This window comes from Pseudorca crassidens, chromosome 15, assembly GCF_039906515.1.
Source record: "Pseudorca crassidens isolate mPseCra1 chromosome 15, mPseCra1.hap1, whole genome shotgun sequence".
Taxonomy (NCBI): Eukaryota; Metazoa; Chordata; class Mammalia; order Artiodactyla; family Delphinidae; genus Pseudorca; species Pseudorca crassidens.
In genome coordinates this window covers 41,853,208-41,875,287 of record NC_090310.1, presented here as the reverse complement: position 1 = coordinate 41,875,287, position 22,080 = coordinate 41,853,208, and the positions used below count along the sequence as shown (strand labels likewise).

The 22,080-nt window shown below is 45.8% G+C and overlaps 1 protein-coding gene across 1 annotated transcript in view; it reads right to left on the bottom strand.

The window, feature by feature from the left end:
• The window catches only part of CFAP61 (cilia and flagella associated protein 61), a 255,126-nt gene that overhangs the window by 8,082 nt on the left and 224,964 nt on the right, over positions 1–22,080 (bottom strand). The window lies entirely within an intron of this gene.

The following is a 22,080-nucleotide window of genomic DNA, read 5'->3' as shown; positions in this document are numbered from 1 at the left end:
CCAGCTTCCATAATTACATTTAAAGTGGTTTAATTCAGAGCTGGGGCAAGACCCAGTGAAGAACCCTGATTTTATCAGAATTTAAAAGCCTGAAGACTTGTAAAGAACGGTGTCTCCATTATCTGCCCTCGTTTGAGAAAAACAGATTGCAGGATTAACTGAACTGCTGCATAAACAAATTAAATTTGGGGAGACAATAACACAAATGTTGTTCATCATTAAGGTTTCTGGATTAATAATGACCAGAAAAACAGGCCACCTCGGTGTTGCAACACGGCCTTCGTGCAACTGCACGGACGCCTAATTGAATCTTTCTTCAGAGAGCAGTTCTGTTGGTGGCCCTATTTGCTAACTTTGCCCTGAAAACTGTTTGAACACATGCTTTCTTATGTGGAAGACAGTATGGCCATCCTTTATTTACAGGGGATTGCTGAATATTTGATGCATTCTTGGAAGAGCCAGGAACATTTACTGGTATTTTAACTCTTACTTTGTCTTAATGTTCAGTGTCTCGGAACAGGAAACTTCGCTCCTTCATGGTTAGAGACACGTGGGTGATGTGAGCTCCTCTGGATGTGAGTTTGTTGTTCCTGGGACTGTTAGTGGATGTCACGTGTGTGTCCAGCGGAAGAAAAACTGGTGCCCACGTGCAGATGAGCACCTTCTGTTTTCCGAGACAAGTTAATTCTTGGGAAGGAGGTGACGAGCCCCAGGGACACCGAGGCATTAAAGGACCGGGGCAGTGACAAGCATGCGTACAATCAACCTGGCACTCAGCCACACGGCTCAGTACCTATCACCTGTTCGCCTGACCAGAATAGGACCTAATTTCATCCTTAACTACCTACTTTGTTGTTCAGGTCATATTTTCATCCAACTATGAATTCCACTAATGTGGGCTCCATACCCACTCTGTGACCAGCACTGTCCTGGGTACTGGGGAACCAGCAGGGACCAACACAGACAAACATCCCTGCCACCGCGGAGCTTATATCCAAGTGATAAATAGGTCCATGTTCAGTATGCAAATAAGAACTGCTTAGGAGGAAACATAAATCAAGCGAGGACGGGAGACACAGAGCAAGGCTCTCCCCTAAGACAGTGACTTAGTGAGTAAAGCCCGAGGGACAGAGACAGGAGAGAGTGAGCCACGTGGGGCTCTGGGGAAAGAGCCTTCCAGGAACAGCAGGTGCAAAGGCCTGGAGGCAGGAATGTGCCTGGCCCTCCAGGAGGCGGAGTAGAGATAAGCAGGGCGGGGGTGGGGGGTGGGGTGGGGTGGTAGGGGTTGAGCTTAGGAAGGTGATGGGCAGGAAGGATGATCCTGGAGGCAGAAATGCACTCACACGTGCTGTGTGATAGCTCCACGGCTGTCTAGCTCAGCACCTGTGTGCAACAGGCGTCCTATAGATGTTCACTGAACCAAGGAAGGAATAATGAATGCGTAAACGGCACACAGCGTGGTATACACTCCATGCTGCCTGGCCCTGATTGGTCTTTCATTAATATAGAGTAAAGTTCTGCTAAATACATAGGCGACAAAACACTGCAAAGTGCCCCAAGATGGGCAGTAGTACCAAAGAGCGAGCCTCATGGGAACAGGGGGAGAGCCGTGGGTGAGCCCAGGCTTGAAGGGTGGTCTGCCTGAGCCCTGAGGCCCGGAGGGAGGGCAGAGGAGGTCCGGGGGGCACTCGTGGAAACCTGTCAGAGGTCTGAGTGACTCAAGGCTGCTGAATCCTGAATGAATGGAGTTGATGGGGGTTCTGGCTGGGGTTCTGGGCCCCCACAGACCCAGGCCGACATCCAACACCCATCTAATTCCTGGAGCAAAGGCACTGATGCGGAGCCGGCCACCTTGGAAGGCATCAACTGAGAGGGGTGATGTTGATCTCCTCAGACGGTAGCTTCTTGGACCAAAGCATCAGTAATGCCTAAGCCCAGACACTCAAGCGCAGCTGTGCCAGGATGGTCCCTGCCTCTTAGGTCTCAGCAGCTTCTAGAAAAGCTTCAGGGAGTTGTGGACTTGCAAATCTTGAAACCACTATAATGCCTGAGTTAGAGACCAGTGGGCGCTTTTATGTTTGTCGCCATCTTTCCTGCGTTGCTCAGACGCCCAATCCTCCCGTGTGTGTTTCCACGGCAGCATCCCTGTGGAGGGTCTGAGGCTCTCACCTCCTCCAGCCCCTCCAGACACCTTCCACCCTGGCCCTCCTGCCAGATGGGCAGCCCAGAGGACCCGTGTCCACGTCTGCACCTCCCCAGTGCCATCCATGCCCACATCCAGTGCAAACCTCCTCTGTGGAGCTAACTCGTGGCCTGAAGGCTTCCACCCACTTCAGTGCGTGGAACACTTCTGACCGTGCGGGAAAGCTGACGCAGGGAGTGTCTTAACCTCTAACGCATGGTGGGCAACGGGTCCCCACGGCTTCCAGCACGGGCTGGTTCTCAGGAGACTGGAGGAGCCGGTGAGGATACCTGGGCCTGCTTCTCCCCGCTCTGTGGGGAGCTTCTGCGCTGGTGCGGTGACTCCGTTTAGGGTGGGCAAGAGGGGATTTTGAGTGGCATGGACCCCTGTGGGCCTCCTTGAAATCATCCTGGAAACATGGCAGCCTTCATTCTTAAAATTGGAAGAGCTTTGAATTTAACAGAACTCATTTTGCAATGGATGAGAACATTTCGTCAAGTGAAGATCGTCTCCTTTTGATATAATGTTAGAAAGAAGTTTTACTTTAGGAAAAGCTTTAGGTCTAGTTTTTCCCCCAAACTGAATGGCTCCTGTGCTTTAGTTTCTTTCCTTCTCCGTAGAAAGGAGAGGGGCTTCTGGAATCCTTGCCGAGGCTGGTGGGGTGGGGGGCAGGTCTGCATTAACGGCCCCGGGGGCTTTGGATAGCTGGCATTAGTGCTGACCTTTGGGGAAATGTATATTTCCGTGAACACTGTGAATTTAAAAAATAGAAAACAATTGCTTCTTTCCCAGTTTACATTCAAAATGGAAGACCTCCATCGTTGGCGGCCGCGCAATCTTCAGGAGACACTGTCTGGTAAGAGCACGGCCACGTGTGGTTTCTAAGTGGCTGTGTAGACTTGGGTGTTCGCATCATGAAATTCATTTCTAAACAGCCATGAGAAAAAGCTTACACGAACGCTCCAGGACCCAAACAGAAGGTGTGAATGTCTCTGTTCATCTTGCCACGGCTGGCCTGGTTTATTTGGGGGGACTTAGATTCTCCGTGACTTTTGCAAACGATACACTTTTCTCAGAAGGCCCAAGAAATGTCAACTTGTGGAACTGAATTAAGCATTCTGGTCGATGTGGTGCAATCGTGAAGGAATTGGTCAGACTTCTCCAGAGCTCGTCCTCGTCTGGTCATTCGGCCTAGTTGATGGACACCATCACACCAATGGGGTAGGGATCTGGTAACCAGCTCTGCCACTGGCCACGCCGGACGCTGAGAAAAGCAAATGGACAAGACACGCCGGTGAGGCTGCACTCGCCAGCCATGGGACAAGCAGGACGCGTCTGAGGGGAAAGATAGGTGGATAAATGCTGTTCTTTCAGATCCTGGATCTCAAGCCCAAGGCCAGGGCCCTTCAGCAGCAGGTAGGGAAGGAGAGAGCGTTTCAGAAGAGCAACTGGAAATGCTACACTACACAACAGTTGGAAAAGGCAGAGAGTGGCAGAGAAGAAACACACCTTGCCCTCCAAGATTTTTTTTTTTTTTTTAATGAAAAGCATTCTCATTTTATCTTAGTGTGATAATAGTCAGTTTTTGCTTTTGGACCCGATCAGAGGGTCCCCAGCTGCCCCTCACACCTGCACAGAGGTTTATTCAAGCTGGAAACTCACCCAAGAGTTGCCTTTTCTCCTGGGGGTTGGGGGGCACTGCAGCTGGGGGGCCCGCAGACCTTCCCGGGAGCATGATGTTCTCGTGGTCCAGGCCCTTTCTTGTACTGACAGCACCACAGACTCATGGTGGAGGACCGACATTCTCCTCCTGCCAGGCCTGGGAGTAGGTGACACCCAGCAGGAAGCCTCAGCCTTTGGGCTGCAGCGTGGCTGGGGCACCTCGGCCCTCCTGTGGACACTCCACATGCAGAAGAAAGGAAGTGACAGACGACAGGGTCCATCATCCAGGTTGCAGACACCCTGGGGGCCAGGTGTGACCTAGAGACGTCTTTGCTTTGGCCTGAACAGCATTTGGAAATTGGAGTTTCGGCCTTTCTCTAAAAGGTCAGATTTGGCCACGTTGGGTCCTCGTTGTTCTACGGCGGCAACCAACTCAATGGACAGATGCCCCTGCAGTCCCTTGTGGTCCATCCACCAGCCCGGCCAGCATCCCTCACCTTTGGGGCCACGGTGGGCATGTGGTGTGCCCACCAGTTCTGGTTAAGCAATTTGGGTGACACGGAGGTGTCACCAGCAAAGCCCACTGGGGTACCCAGGAAAAATGAGATGGAATCTGGGTGATAAGGTCTAACTCTTCTTTTGTGCTCAGTCTAGTTTCACTTGCCCGGAGGGGGACTGTGTGCAGATGCCTCGCACCTAACGTGTCGGATTAGAGTTCCCAGCTGTAGAACCGACACCCTAGCTGAGCTGGGCGTGTGCAGAGAGGGTGTGCCCAGCTCTGGGCCCGGGGCCGGAGCAGCACAGCTACCCCGCCACCCCCCAGAACCCCGTCCCTCCCGCCGGTGAGACCCCTAAAAGCAGTCCTGTCCCCATCCCTGTCCCGCCCAAGGCCTGTCCCAGAGAGCCTGTGCTCTAGGGTGCTCTTGCACCCCTCCCTTCCGTGATCAGAGCAGAAAGCTGTCCTCCGCTCTGAGCCCATCTCCATCTTGTTCTATTGGCACAAGTAACACGGGGCCGGAGGACCCTTGTCGGGACTTGACTCGAAGGGGTGGTAACAGAAGCAGGTGTGTAAACATGTTCTCTGAAGCCACCTGCCCCCGTCCCCTTCCCCAGGCCAGTATGTGTGCCCAAAACACATATGCTGTCCTGTCTTCCTTTCTTCTTCCATCCTCTGTCCATTCGTTCATCCTTCCTAACAGGTTCCGTGAGGCCTTTCAAAGCCCTCTGTCTTTCCCTCCGACACCCATTTTGGTCTGGTCCTCTGTTCTCTGCCGCCTCTGCCCACCCCTCAGCGAATGCTTGCTCCTTCTCCGCCGTGCTCTCCCCTCCTCTCTGTCTGAGGCGTCGGCCAGAGCTGACCTCAGTGGCTGCAAAGTGGCAACGAGGGGGACAACCTAGGGGGGCGATTCTTTGCTGTTACTCCATCACAGCCATTGGTGGCAGATGCTTTGCTGGGCACTGTGGTCCCCACCCCCAAAGTGCACACACGAGGGTGGATGTGGTAGAGTGGAGGGCCGGGGGTGGGGAGGAGGGCCAGGTGGGGCGGCTGCCCTCACATCTGCGTCCTTTCTGTCGCTGCATTTCTATGTCACCCCTCTCGGGCAAGTGTTTGCCAAAAAGTTCAAAATAACCCTGGCTTTAAAAAGGCATAGCGGTACTTTGTTCATATAAAGAAAGTCTAGGTGGGGTGTCCAGGATTGGCACGGTGGTTCCATAGACATCAGATCACAGCACTAACCATAGGGCCCTTGGCCTCACAGAGCAAAATGGCTGCTGAGCTCCAGTCATCATAGATATGTTCTTGGATGGAAAAAGGGAAAATGAGGGTCCTTATTCTTTATTTTAGGAACAATTCCTAGAAATCTCACACAGTACTTCTATTTATATTTACTGGCTAAGTTCGGTCAAATGGCTTCCTTGGCTGCCGGGAGTCTGGGGATCATTGTCATTTATTTTAGGTACAAAATAACATCCTATAACTCAGGATTCTGAAGAGCAAAGAGAGAACATACATTGTCTGCCATGATACCCAATAGACGCCACAACATCTACTTAACAATCTTTTCTTACAGTTAAATCTACATAAATTGGGAGAGTGTGTTTAGTTGAAGTTCCCAGAATGAGAACATATCTTTAACTAGATTTAAACCTGTCCCCAAAGTAAGCCTTGTGGAAACACACACACACACACACACACACACTACTTTCTATATGTGACAGTCACCTCCAAGTCCATGGGAAAGCCCTGGTGTCGTCCACATCCCCATCTGGCCTGAGTTGGCTTAAATGCAGAGGACAGGGGAGAACAATTTGTGTTCCCACTGTGAGGTTGCATTCTGGTCATTTTATTCTGCCCATAAAAGAAAGTGGATTCATGCATTTCAAAACAGTTTTCAAAAATAAGAATAGGAACAAATAAGCATTTCCAGTTAGCCCTAGGTTTGCTTGGAAATTAAATTACACATTTCTGGGGTGGTGGATTTGCTCAAGGACGCCACATATTACACAAGCAGACACAGCCCCGTGACACACTGTGACAAGAAAACCCCGAAGACCAAAATGGAAGTTTGATGTGACTATTTCCGGTCCAGTTCAAGTTTGCCAGAATCGCTATCTAGTTCATTTATGGCTTCGAGGCAGATCTAGAAAGGTAAGATGAATGATTTTCAAAGCAAAACCGACTAGTTATTTGAGATCAGTTGTAATTGTCACCTGCACAAGATCTAGATAACAGAAAACCAAGTCTCCTCTGAATATAATTCGGCTACAGTGTTGTTGTCGCAATCTACAACAGGCATCACCAGATAAAGGATGTTTACTGCTCTAAGGAAAAATGCCTCTCGATGCCCTGGCGCTAAAAGCAAAATTCTGATCTTTGGCAGAAGTCACCATCTTCTGACTGGCTTGTAAGCAACCTCTCTCTTAGTGCTGGTCAGCTCGTGGCTCTGCAGAGCTGGTGTTTGGCCAGTTACGCTGGTGTGCCAGGAACCAGAAGCTGACACTGCCTGCGGCTGGGCACCCTGGGAGCCCCCGCCTGGCTGCAGAGGTGCCAGGAGAGACAGTCCCGAGCGGCTTGGAGTGTGAAGGCTGCTGTCTGCCGGATGCACTGGAACAAGTGTGATTTATTTGCCTGTGAGTGGACGCACCCTCGGCCCCGAGCCGAGGTGCCAGGAGGATGTGCTATCTCTCAAACACGAGTCTGTAAGAACACAGAATCCCAGAGCACATTTGTCCTGAGTCTGTGTCGGTGCCCAGATCGTGCTGAGGTTGGAGTCCTGCCTGACTGCCTCTGGAGTCTTGGTTTCCAGAAATGCTATTCCTACACGATTCTCTGAAAGATGTGTCTGCTGACCATTTGTTTTTCTGAATCCTGGACACTTAGCCCAGGAAAAGCTGTGCTTCATCTTAGGAAATGGAATACATTTCTCTCAGGCACCCTGCAAATCTAGCCACCGATACACATTTCCCTCCTTGCTTTGTCCTGGAAGGAACCCAAAGCTAAGTGTTCGAGTTCACTGCAGAAGCACCTGCGCTGTGAAGGGCGCAGCCTCTCCACCTGGGCTCAGCTTCGCATTGCTGGCCTGCCCGTGGCTGCCCTTTTACTGATGGCCTTTCTTTTTATCCCAGCTCTGCCACTTGTTAGCTTATGTAATCTTGAGCTGGGCTGCTTTAACCTCCCAGCCTCAGTCTTCATAGCTGTAAAATGGGGATAATGATGGTCCTTACCGCAAAGAATGACTATCAGAATTCTCGGAGACACTGCAGGAAAGGGGTCTGGCTGTGTGCCTGGCGCAGGGCGGAGGGCCTGTGTACTGTGTTCTTCTTCTTCTTGTTATTATTATTACTGCTGTTGTTGTTCTTAATTACCCTATTGCATATACTTTGTGTAAGCTGCCTCAGACCCTTTCTGGTGTGAGTTAGAGACCAAATAAATGATTAAAATAAACCCTTTTTGTTTGCCATGTAATCGAAAGTCTTTCTTTGGCATAATTCTGCAGTTCTTCTTCTTGGGGACTGCTTTTGCTCCACTCCAGGGTGTCTGCATAAACTCATGTAGCTGCAGTTTTAGACTATAAATTCGTTTTAGCTGAGATCCAGGTAAGAGGGGCTTCACGACAAGCCTTCATGGAGTTCTGTCGTGCCCTGGAGAGTTACGTGGGAGTAAATAAACTGTGGCCTCGACTGCTCATTTTGGTCTGAGCTGATGGAAGTTAAATAAAAGGTTTACGTGGAGTTCCCTCTTTTTGCCTGTTTATTATGAAGAGTGAGCCAATCAGTCACAATAGTGAACCCAGCCCTTGGTAGGATGTATGCAGAAACAGAGAGGAAACTAGTGGGGTGAGGACATGGGCCCCCCGCCCCAACGCCCAGCTGGACAAGATTATCTTCTGACCTGCTTTTTTGCCTGACTTGCCAGGGCAAAACAGTCTTCTCATAGAAATAGCATGATTTTTATATAGCTAAGAATTTTGTTTCTATTTAAGTTGACCTTTCCATTCTCATTGAAGTTGTGACATCACCTGCCCAGACCTTTGGCTGCAGTGGGCAGCTGGCCGGCCGCCCTCTGGGCCCAGAGCCCGGGGACCAGTTGACATCCAGCTCCACGTACCTGCCCTTTCAGCCCATCTGCGGTATTTCCTTGCATGTTGCTGGGGGCTGCATTAATTGAATTTTGATGAGAAATCTAGTGCCCTGGAAGTTGTCCAGCTATTTACATTGATTTGTTGGATACAGTCAGGACTCAAAGGAGGAGGCGAGGTTAGCGTTTAATTCCGTGGAGAAAGGCAAGCTCTTAGAGCTCAGCTTCCCTTCCTGTGCCCCCTCCTCCTATTCTGTGCCTCTCTTCATAGAAAGCACAACCATTTTCCTTTAATTAGGCTGCAGAGAGCACAGGCTAGCATTAGGCCACTCAGCCACTCAGCCGTGCTCACAACCATGGCCATTTCCTATCTATTTTCTGTAGGAAAAGAAAAAAAAAAGTGTATATATGCACACATAACCCCCCAGAAGTCTTGGGGGGGATGGAACAAAGGAATCAGTGGAATTACCTTTTGTGAGACCGAGGCCACGGGAGCTAGCAAACCCCAGAAAGCAAGGTGTTTTGCTACCTCACGAGTCCTCTGGTTAGACGAACTGCTCTTTAAATTCTAAAGGACTGCTTAGTAGAAATATCATTCGCTAGTACAGAATATATACGGCATGTTTGATATATGTTTACAATGATTGTGATTAGTACATATTTAAAATAATTACCTTTCATAACAACAGTTTTTCTAATTAATATGTTTTTTTAACTGATAAAGCTTTTATAGAGACGATGACAAACTGCAAACTGTTCTTTCCCTTTCTTTGTTACGTTTATGCTTTCAGGTTTGTAGTTTCCAAAAATCATGTATTAAAATTCAACTAACATATTCCCAGTTCTTATTTCCCTACAGCATAATAATGAGGGGAACGGATACGACCATGTCTAGAAGAATCCGTAAGTGCATGCTGATATAGATAAGTGAATAAATAAACGGAGGAGAAGGGACAACTCTTCCTTACGGTCGAAAGCCAAGTAATAAATGTGGAGTGAATGCTGGAGCTAGACAAAAAGCACCCTTTGGCAAACAACACAGTAACAGTTGTTTCAGGCAAGAATTGTTTATGAATGCTAAAATAATTGGAAAAAAGGACGATTGCAAATAGGATATTTATAGTCTCAAAGTATCACTAATTGATTATGAAGGTAAAAACAGAGAAGCCTGCATCCTCCAGTTTACAAATGACCACAGTTAACAACACAAGTAGAAGGACAAATCTGCACGCGTTGCACAGAGGGGGACAGAGCACCGCTCCCGCAGTTCCTGCCAAGAAGGCACAGCCCGAAATGAATGAGGAACTATCAGACAGACTGAAATGGGTAGACTTCTACAAAATGCCTGGCCAGGGCTTCCCTGGTGGTGCAGTGGTTGGGGGTCCGCATGCCGATGCAGGGGACGCAGGTTCGTGCCCTGGTCCGGGGAGATCCCACATGCCGCGGAGCGGCTGGGCCCGTGAGCCACGGCCGCTGAGCCTGCGCGTCCGGAGCCTGTGCTCCGCAACGGGAGAGGCCACAACAGTGAGAGGCCCGCGTACTGCAAAAAAAAAAAAAAAAAAATACCTGGCCTGTGTACTTCACAAGTGAAGGCTCCCGACAGAAAAGGGCTGAGGAGCCGTCCCAGATTGGAGGCAATGATGGAGACACAAGAAAGAGTTGACAAGAGGACTGATGAGAAGCCGGGGAAACACCAGACCGGGTCACGGGGAGGGGGCGTGCTCTGATCACGGCTGCATTCCACGAGCACTGGGTATCACGGCCTCGCTGCTGGCTTCTGGGACCATTTTTCACTTTCTCGGAATGGACCCAGGAGGCTGAGACGGGGAAGGAAGACAGAGTGCCTCCCATCAGCGGCTCCCTAGAGGTGGAGCTCCAGGAACCTCCCTTGCAAACACCCTCTCACCCCCCATTCAACCCAGCTGTCTGCCTACTTCTCTCCTGCACCCAAGCAGCAGAACATAGATGGAAGGAACCCCACATGACCATGCTGCCAGATTGGAGCTCATGCCCATTCATCCTCGCAGATTCTAACGGGCACGCAGCGTTGCCTGGCCATCCAGACGCTGCCTGAGTGAATACACTTTTCTGCTCTCTGAGATGACTTTTCCTCTCTCCTCAAACATCCAACGTCCCTTTCTGCTTTACTCTGCTCTCAGCCGATGACCTTGCCTCATGCTTTATTGAGAAAATAGGAGCGGTCAAGCACTGCCTTGTCTTCTCACCCCGAGACCTGATTTTCTCCCATGACCCTGCCCCTGCAGCTGTTAGGATAGAAAGTTGTCCCGGCTCTGCCACTGTCCTCTCTCTCTTGCATCTTTTATTTGTTTACAGACAAGACTCAGCACCTCCCCTCTTTAACAAGCCCTCTCCTGACTCCGTTTTCCCCCTGCAAAGTATTCCCCGGATCTCTCTCCACGTCGCAGAAAGCTTCTCCAAGTTGGACTCTGCAGCATCTTCAGTTCCTCAGGTCATAAACTCTCTCCTGGGCTCTTTCCACCTCCCCACCTGCTCTGAAGCAGCTCTTATGAAAGCCAAATCCACCAACCAGCTCTCTGTCCTTGATGCAGCCCCTCTGTGGAAACGACACAGGTGACCGCTGCTGCACTTTGCAAACACGTCCTCCTCTTAGCTTCTGCCAAACCCCACGTCCTGTCCTCCTTTCTGAACCATATCTCTGGACATGGGAACATTGGGGTCCTCTTGGCCCTTTTCTCTAGGAGCTGAGCGGGAACGGATCTGAACTGGAGTCTGGCCCATGCCTCGGACCAGGCGGCTCTGGGTGTGAACTGCATCACAGGGTTGGCCGGACCTTGAGGCAGGGGCTTCTGGAGGCCGTGCCTGTCACTGGCCATGGGCTCCTCGGGACCAGGCAGATTGGAAGCTCCGGGCAAGGTGGCTCCCAGCTCGTTACCTCCAGGGGGCAGCTGTGAGTTATAAGCCCACATTCACCCCAGGGGGTGGGGGGGTGGAGGGGTGGATGGGAGGATGGGGGCACTGGACCAGTAAGGGCTGGGGAGGTGGGCCCCAGCAGTGCCCACGACAGAGGTGGAGGGCCACGAGTTCTCTCTGGGTAAGTCTGAGAGTCAAGCGAGCAGTTGGATGTTTTGTCAGAGCTTAGGGCATGTCTCGCACACCCTGCCGCTACAACACATCTCAAATCCAAATGCTTCACCCTGCATCCATCTGGTCCAACCCCCGCATCTCTCACGTGGGAAACCAGCAAGAGCCTCCTAATAGCTGCTACTGTCCATTCTCTGTGGCAGCTGCGGTGAACTTTAAAGCGCGATTTGGCAGGTTACTGCCCTTCCTTTATGGAAATAAGCATCTCAGCCCAAACCTCCGCCTACAGAGATCTACACAATGTAGCTCCTCTGACCTTCATTCACTCCGCTACAGCTTTTGCTCCCCAGACGTACCAAGACCTCTCCCACTCACGGGCCTCTGCACCCACTGTTCCCTCTGGACTCCTCTCCCTCACATCTTGCAGGCCTGGCTGTGTCTCAGCGTCCAGGACTGGCTCAGAGTCTGCCCCGCACACCTCGACTCCTGCCCAGTGCTGCTTTGCCATATTTTCTTTTTGACTTTGTTTCGTAGCCTTTAGCACCATTTGAAATGGTCTTATTTCCGTATTTATTTACTTGCTTGTGGCCTGCCTTCCTTCTCTAGAATATAAAATCCAGAAGGGCTGGCTTTTTTCAGTCTTATTCTCAACTGTATCTTCAGAACATAGTACACAGCAGGTGCTTAATAAATGTTGATTGAATGAATGAGTAAATAAAAAGCATAGATCAAAAACTATGCTGGGTTTGCAATTAGGAGACCATCAAAATCTTAACTGGGAGGGGTGTGTTGCAGAGGAAATGAGCTGAGTGTAGTTTACTCCTTCAGAGACAGACAGACAGACAGATGGACAGTCACATGTCCATCTGACGTCTGTCCCTATCTGCCAACCACCATGCCAAGTGCTGAGGATCCACAGGTGAAGATGTGCCTTGTTCGGAGGCGCTCAGCCACCGGGAAAACACAGTGGTGTGTGAGCTGGAACGTAGCCAGCTCAGGGACCCAAGGTCAGGGTCACTTTGCTTCGCCTCATGACCACCATCAACAGATAGCTGTTTCAGGCACACAGGCAATTTGGAATATTGTTTTGTAACATGGGTTCTATCAACATAAGCAAACTGGCTTTGATTATTCAGCAGGTTTAATCCAGCAAGTTAAAATATCAAGTGACTATTGAAAGCCCAGGTTTTAAAACAGGCTTGCTCACTTCTCAAAGTGAGGAAGCAGTGAAACCAGTCGGGTCTGCTTGTGTCAGCTGGACCATGGACGTGACTTCAGCGTGGCCTCTGGCAAGACGGGCGGTGCCTTGGAGCGGGGTGGGAGGACCACCCAAGACTGTGAGCTCTCTCTCCAGGCAGAGGAGACCTGACCTCCCCCCTGGCGACTGCCCAGCGACTCATGCTACACAGAGATCTGATCCATCAGGAAGAAAGATGTAGGAAACCTCGGGGAGGAGGGACCTTCAGGGGATGCAAGTGCTCCTGCATCTTCTGCTTTCCATTTTGGGAGGAAATTTAGTGATTCACTCATGAAGTATATTTGGTCATTTCCCTTCTTCCTTAAATTACCTTCCTAAGCTGGGATAGTTAACCCATCTCCTCTTTAGGGAAGGTCTTGGTTATAACGTAAACTAAAAATGTTTTTGTTACCCAAAGTTGAAGATAATGGCAGTCCAAAGATATAAACACGTGACCTTAGCCACAGGAGAGTCCACTAAAATCAAGATGAGAGCCCACACCAACCATTCTGGAGACATACCATTATGTAAAATGGAGCATATCTATATTCACTGGGGACACTTTAATTTTTCTGAGGGAATAGAACTTATAATGAGAAGGTACATCAATGTTATTTGATCCCAATCTATGAAATATTGGACTAGCCTTCCAAGTCCTTGATTTAGTTTCTCTTAAAAAAAATATCACTTGTTCATTGTCTCTTTTTCATGAAAGGCAAGAGAAAGACAATAGTGGCAACTATCTCCACTATGATTTAATATTACACCAGTTATTCTAGGGAAGTCAATAAAACAAGAAAAATTAATAGGAAGTATAGCTATTGGAAAGGAAAGAAGAAAAGCTGTCATTATTTGCAGCTGATAATCATCTACCTAGAAATATGAAGATAACCTACTAAAACACATTTAAACAAAAAGAATTCAGGACTAGAGCAACTTACAAAAACCAATATTTTCCCTATCTACCAATATTTTTTAAATTAGAAAATGTAATAGAATAAAATTATCCCATTTACAATAGCAACAAAACAATAAACAATACTAAAATAAATCTAAAAGCAAATGTGCAAGCTCTGTGAAGAGACCTATCAGAAGAAAACAACCAAACTGAAGACAGCAAACAAAGATATGAATGGTAATATTCACTTTTATAAATATATTCCAAACTAACCTAAAAATTAAATTCAAAAACGCAGTTAAAATCCCAAAATTAATTTTTAATGAAATTAGACATGGTATTCATTTGGAAAAGTATAAGAATAGCTAAGAAAACTGCACATCAAAGAGATCAAAACAAACTGTAATGCAACAGTAATTCAAAGAGTGTGGCAGAATCCAGAAACAGAAATGAAATAACATTTCATTTAACAGGATGGAAGATAACAGGATAGCAAGTCCAGAAATGGACTCACCTGTATGAAAGAATTTAGCTCAGTATATGATACTGGTAGCATATCAATTAAATAGGAAAAAAAAACATAAACTATTTTAAAAGTTATTGGGAAAGTTGTTTCTTAGAAAAAGTAAAATTAGAGTCTCATGTTAAACTATACACAAGCATGAAAAAAATTCCAAATGAATTAAAGATGTCAATGTGAAAAAAAGCCAGAAAAGTGAAAAAATAAAATAGAATACTTTATAATTGTCAGTTGGAAGAGATTTTCCTAAGTAGGAGACAAAATTCAGAAGCTCTAAAGAAGATGTGATTAGGTAAAAATTAAAACATTTATATGAAAAAAATCATAAACAAATGGTATAAGAGAATGAAAAGACTAGTCAAAGACTTGGGAGAAAATCTTTGCAAAACACATGTCTGATAAAGGACTAATGTCCAAAATATCCAGAACTCTTAAAGTTCACCAATAAAAAACATACAACGCAATTAAAAGATGGACAAAAGATCTTAACAGACACCTCACCAAAGAAGATATAGAGAGAGCAAATAAGCATAGAAAAAGATGCTCCACATCATTTGTCATCAGGGAAATGCAAATTAAAACAAAAATGAGATAGCACTACACACCTATTAGAATGTCTAAAATCGCAAACACCGACAATACCAAATGCTGGCGAGGATGTGGAGCAACAGGAACTCTCATTCATTGCTGATGGGAATGTAAAATGGTTCAGACACCTTGGAAGACAGTTTGGCAGTTTTTCCTTACAAAACAAAAAACATTGTTACCATAGGATCCCAAATCATGCCCCTCGGTTGACACCCAAATGAGTTGAAAACCTATGTCCATGCAAAAACCTGCACACAAATGTTTACGGCAGCTTTATTCTTAATTGCCAAAACTTGGAAGCAACCAAGATGTCCTTCAGTAGGTGAGTGGATAAACAATCTGTGGTCCATCCAGACAATAGAATATTATTCATCAATAAAAAGGAATGAGCTATCAAGCTTTGAAAAGACATGGACGAAACTTACATGGATATTGTTAAGTGAAAGAAACTAACCTGCAGGGCTACATACTGTATGAATCCAAGTATATGACAACTGGAAAAGGCCAAACTATTGAGGCAGTTAAAAGATCAGTGGTTGCCAGGGTTTTCTTATTTTTTTTTTGGTGGGGGTGGGATGGGGTGGGGAGGGGTGAATAGGTGGAGCACAGGAGATTTTTAGGGCAGTGACACAATAATGATGGATACCTTATTATATGTTTGTCAAGACACCTACAGAACGTACAACACAAAGAATCAACGGTAACAAGCTACGGACTTTAGTTAATAATAAAGTAACAGTATTGGTTCACCAGTTGTAACAAATATACCACAGGAATTCCAGATATAAATAGTAGGGAAAACTGTGTGTGTGGAGGGGAGGGTATGTAGGAATGCTGACCTTGCCCATCAGTTTTTCTGAAAACTTAGACCTGGTCTTAAAAAAAAAAGTCTATTAACTAAAAAAAACGATATACAGGAAAATATTTGCCATGTGTACCATGAGAATTATTAGTCCTATTTTATCATAAATCAAAAAGAAAAAGGCAATCAGTAGAAAATTGGCAAAGGATAGAAACAAGGAATTTGAGGAAATGCAAGCTGAAAGTACAAGATAGTTTTCTTACTCTTTCTTCCTCCTGCAGATTGACAAAAATTAAAACGTGGACTATATCAGAGTTGGTGAGGGCGGGGATAAACACACACTCTCATAGCTATTGGGGGGTATACATTGGAGTAACCCTTTTTGAGGATAATTTAAGCTAATGTCTTTTTTTTTTTTAAAGATTTTTTGATGTGGACCATTTTTAAAGACTTTATTGAATTTGTTACAGTATTGCCTCTGTTTCATGTTTTTTGGTTTTTTGGCCGTGAGGTATGTGGGATCTTAGCTCCCTGACCAGGGATCAAACCTGCACCCCCTGCATCGGAAGGCGGAGTCTTAACCACTGGACCGCCAGGGAAGTCCCTAAGCTAATGTCTTGATCAAAAAGTAAATACGCATACCCTTCGATCCAGAAATTCCACTAGTGCCGATAAAGATGGGAATGTTACTTACAATAACAGAAAAATAATAGCAAATAACCTAAAAACTCATTAATAAGAAAATAGCTAAGTAAACTGGGATTTAGTCATTCTATGGGATATAAAGAAGCCATGAAAAAGAATGAGACCTATGTGTACTAACGCGGAAAGACGTTCAATATGTATTATTAATGGAAAAAAGAAAAATGAAGAAAAATACGTAAAGTATTTTTGAGAAACACACATTCACGCCTCTACGATGTGGTCTGTGCTGGGGAGAGGAGTGGGACTGAGAAGGACAGACACTCATTTGGGTGATGGTAGAATTTTTTTAACCTCCATTGAAACATTTCTATCTTTGCTACTTAATTTCAAGCACTGTGAAGGCAAGAAGCCCGTCTGTCTTTCTGTTTGGTGGCTATGTCCCAAGTACCCAGCACACTGGTGTTCAATAAATATATGTTGAGTGAACACGAATTAGCAATGCTTAAAAAACTATAATGGAAATAATCACAGATAGGGTCAAAAGATGTATCATTAAGGATGCTTATTGCAGGGTTAATGATCAAAAAGCCGGAAGCAACCTGATTAACGAAGGAAGACACATTCGTATGGTAGAACACTTTTCAGGCATTGAAAAGTCATGCCATTAAAATAATATTCCAAGAAGTGAAAAAATGTTCAGACTATCCTGATAAACCAAATTAGCAAGCTATAAATCAGCACTGAAAATATTATTAAATATATATAAATATTTATGTATTCATAGGATAAAATGTCCTGGAAGGACATACATCAGAAAATGTACCATGGCTGTCTCTGGGTGATTGCTTACGGACTTTTGGTTTCTTCTTCGCACTTCTCTGTTTTATATCCCTGTTTCCTTTGGGTTATGCAGCGATTATATGTTACGTTTAATAGAGAAAATATATATATTACGTGTAAATAGAGAAAAAAAAAGTTTGTTAAAAAAATACTTCTAGAAATAGAGTGCTGCAGTTTAGAGTTTTGGAAGTTTTCTTTCCGGATGCCTTTAGAGGCTGTGCTTGGCTTATGGATGTCAGCTCCGTGTATTTGACTGTAATACCACTTGCCTGTGCACATCTTAGCCACTGATGCCCCCCAAACTCCTTCCTGAGTGCTGAGTTCAGAGCCTCATCTGCTAAAGGTAGTAAAGGACACTTTGAGCGATCGCCCTCTGACTCTACGGAAAGGGAATTCCCCTTATAAGATACTAGTCTATGACTGGCTTTTGCACATTTGAACTCCATTCTTGTTTTCTCAAGAGTAAATTGTGTTTGAAAGTAGGGGACTGTCTGTGTTATCCTCTGTTTAGTGCCTGGTATATTTAGGTTTTTTGTTATCGTTTTTTAGAAAGAAGAGGATGGCTGAATAGATTCTGGTAGCTCCTTTCATGCTTACATGACGTGAGATCCATTTATTCACTGGAGCCTTCTTTAGGCCACAGGTGCTTCTTCAGTTCTCTGAGCTCCAAAGAAAGATGTGGATAGGCTGGAAAGTATACCGGCTCAAACCAGAATCCTCTCCTAGCTGAGGTTTCAACAGTAAGAAGTTGGGTGGCAGACAGTTAACTGGCAGTGGGGCTGGACCTCGGGGGAGGGGGCTTGGTCTGGGATGGTGATCACAGGGTTATAGGTGTGTAATCACATCATTAACAGCCATCTGATATGATTGAAAACAAAGTCATTATTATGATCCTTTGACAGTCTCAAGCTTAAAACCACTCACAGTCTAATTCAATAAATAAGCTACTTAAGTACAGAAAGTTACAAGCAAGAACAGATTTTGTGTCATATTAGCAAATCTGATTTTCATTAATTCAAGATGAATGTCTTCTATGAAACACTTTCATATCATATTAATGACATGATAGCAAACAGCATTCACGGGTTGCTAGGCAACATGAGGGCCCTCTAATGATCTCCTCTGTACTGGAGATGGAGGGAAGATGCCAGAGCTCTGAGGCTCTTCCCCACTTCTTGGAAACTGTTTCTGTTGGAAGACCACCATGCGGCCGGGAGGGGAAGGAACGAATGATACCATTTACCGTGTCACCGTGTCACATATAGCTTTACTGGTGGGAGAGCAAGAACTAGAAGTAGGCTCAAGAGAGGTCAATCTACCTCTGCTTAGGTAGGCAACAGGCTGCCGGGAGACCACGAAAGGCAATGGAGTGGACACCTTGAGGGGTTTCTGTCAAGCCATAATTTTCTGGACTCTGCTCTGCTCCTGGCATCCCTACCTCTTTGGGGGGTAGGTCCCCAGCAGTCATGTTGTGACTTCATGATTCCATGGATCCGAGATGGCATCTGATCTAAGCCTTCTAGTTCCATGCTGATGTGCAAAAACCACCCCCAAACTTAGTGGCGCAGAGGGAAAACCATTTTATTACGCTCACGGCGGCTTGGCTCTGCTTTATGACTGCAGGGGCTCCACATGGGAAGACAAATGCCTCGGGGCCACTCGGACGGCCGGGGCTGGAATCATCTGGAGGCTTCTTCCCCTACACATCTGGCACCTGTGCTAGGATGACTGGAAAGCTTGGCTCAGCTGGGACTCTTGCTGGAGTGTCTACCTGGTCCCTCCAAACAGCTTGGGCTTCTCCACAGCATGGCAGCCTCAGGATGCTTGGACTTCTTACCTGACAGGTCAGGACTCTAAGAGCAAATGTTCCAGCAAAGAAGCTGGAACTATGGGGCCTTCTAGAACTCAGCCTCCGAAGTCACACAGCCCCGCTTCTGCTGCACTCCACTGGTCAAAGCCATCACGAGCTCGCCCAGATTCAACGGAGGGGGCACAGACCCCATCTCTCTTCGGGAAGAGTGCCAAATAATTTGAAGCTGCCCCCGCAAGCCATGCCCGTCACTCTGTGGGGAATCTGGAGCTGGGACTGAGATGCACCTGGTTATTCTCTGTGGGTTTGGGGCTGTGGCAGGGGCAAGCCGAGAAAGCCGACCTGCAGAGACAGAGCAGCCGCCACTGCTTGGCTTCTGCTCGCTTTAGCCTTCCTGACTGTAGTCTCCGTCCTGAGATGGAGCCATCTCGACGCCCTTTGTTCCTATGAGATACAACCATGAATCCTTACGATGAATTCTCCTTTTTAGCTTACATCTAGCTTTGGTTGGTTTCTGCTGCTTGCAGCCAGAGTCCTAAGTGGCTCAGACAGAGCGAGCTGGTTTTTCCTGTGATTACTGATATAAATGTGATTGGTTATATGCATGATACAAATGATTACTTATGAATTTCAAGTATGCCTATCGACTCCTTGTTGTGGTAAATGACGATTTATCTTTTTAAGCACAAACCCCCCAGTTCTCCCTAATCCCAAACTCTCCCAACAGTTTGTATGGCAACTCTTGGTTAAATTAGTATCTGTGATTATGTTATTTTAACAATGCAAATACTAACTATATTTCTTTCTTGTATAACTTTTTGCTTTTCTTAGAAATAATGATGGCGCTATTTTTTTTTCTTAGCTTTCAATGTATCTAGCGCAAGTTTTTTTTTTTTTTTCAAAATGCTCCAGCAGGTATGTAAAATGCCCTTCAATATTATTTTCTACATAAACATGTCAAATAATCAAAATTAATTCTTTTTTCCTCAGGATCCCTCTATGTTATTGTCTCTGTGCTCCTGTCTGGCCTGGCCTGGCCTGGTTGTCCCCTGGGCCCATGGGGACTTCTCCCCACTATTCTCCAGTGTTGGATCCTCTTCATTTACAACTTTGGTTGTTTCCTTTTTTTTTTTTTTGATGGTAATATTCTTTTTACATTAAAAAATTTTTTTTTATTGAAATATAGCTGATTTACAATGTTAGTTTTAGGCGTACAACAAAGTGATTCAAATATGTATATCTATATATCTACATACATAACACATATATACACATATGTATATTCTTTTTAAAAGTCTTTTCCATTATAGGTTATTACAAGATATTGAGTAGAGTTCCCTGTGCTATACAGTAGGTCCTTGGGTTGCTTCTTAAAAATAACCCTTATATACAGGAAAAATTACTGGTTACCAGTGGGGAGAGGGAAGGGGGAGAGGCAATATAGGGGCAGGGGAGTAACAGGTACAAGCTATTAGGTATAAAATAAGCTACAAGGATATATTGTACAGCACAGGGAATATAGCCAATATTTTATAATTAATATAAGTGGAGTATAATCTTTAAAAAATAACTCTTTATTATGCAGAATTTTAAAGTATTTTTTAACTTAGGACACCCAGTTCCAACAGCTATCAACACATGGCCAATCTTGTGTCATTTCTAGCCCCATCTACTCTTCTCCCTCTGGGGTTATTTTGAAGAATATCCCAGATATTTCAATGTGTATCTCTGAAAGGTAAAGATACTTCTCTTAAAATTTGTGTAACTACAATATCATCTTCACATTTAAAAATGAATTAATTCCTTAACATCATCAAACATCCAGTGTTCAAATTTCCAATAATGTCATAAAGGGCATAATTTTTTTTACAGCCTATCTGAATCAGGATCCAAATCAGTTGATATGCTTATAAAGTCTATTTTACTCCACAGGCTCCCAACCCCATCTCTCTTTCATTTTTTGCAGTTTATTTGTGGAAGGAGTCAGGCTGTTTGCTCTGTACAGTTTCCTACACTCTGAATTTGGCGGACAGAAGCTCTGTGGTTTTAGTGAATATGCTCCTCTGTCTCCTCTATTTCCCATAAACTGGTGGTAGACCTAAGGTTCTGGACAGATTCATGTTCAATTTGTTTTTCAAGGTGGTGTGTTTTCCCGACAAGTAGCACAGGGTGTCTGGCTGTGTCTTTTTCTGTGTCAGCAGCCACATCCCCATGTCCTTTCATTCAGGAGGGGTTGCAAAATGGTGACATTCTAACCGTGCCATTCCTCCTTCATGTATGGGCAGGGACAGTTCTCTGTCCTTGGTACCTCCTTGAAGGATGGTCGTAGAATTACTGCTGGAAATATTTCCTTTCAGAAGGATGGGGACCTTGCCCATCGTTTGTTTGGTTCTGGGGCTGCTATTGAGAAACCTGGTGCTATTTTGACCCTTGTTCTTTTCTAAGTGACGTGCTTTCCTCACCAGACACTTGTAGGAGCTTCTCATTATCGCTGGTGTCTGGAATTTCATCACAGAGAGCCTCGGGCTGTTTATCATTTATTGTGCATTTTTCAATCTGGAGATTGATATCTTTCAGTTCTGGGCATTTTTTTTTACCTTCTGCCCAACTGAGTTTTCTCTGCTGTCTCAGGAATTCCTATTAGTCAGATAAAAGGCCTTGTTCTCTTTTTCCTGAAGTGTCCTTGACTTCGTCTTCCGATACCTCTGCTCCGACTACTGCCATGCTGGGGACAGGGCAGCAGAGGGGGACCAGGGACTCTACCGGTCAGTATCAGGACGTTCATCTGATTCCTTCTCTCTTCACACTTTTCCTCTCTTGGGTCTGCTGCCCTCCCGTCTCAGTCTCTCCAGTTCACATTTTCCAAAGAACAAGCCTCCAGTCTCTTACGGAGGGTGACAGGGAGGAGGGGGTTCCTGGCTGTTGCAGGAAGGGGAGGGGGTGCTTTGGGGGGGTGACATTACAGTCTCTTCTGGGGTTTCAGTTCTGTCACTTGCAGAGGTTCCCGACTAATGGTTATGACCAGGAAGAAAATCAACAACCACAAAAAATTTTAACATTTTATCCAACTTGAAATGACTGATTTTTTTAAAGAAAACCCTGAAATTAAAAATGCTTCTCTGCCTCAGCTATCTTCCTACTCCATGTGCTACAGCCTGACCCGGTGCAAAAAAAGCCCTAGTTTAGCACTTCGGTCCGGTTTGTAATTGGAGAGATCAGGGTGGGGTTATATACGTTCATATATTAAATCCTTG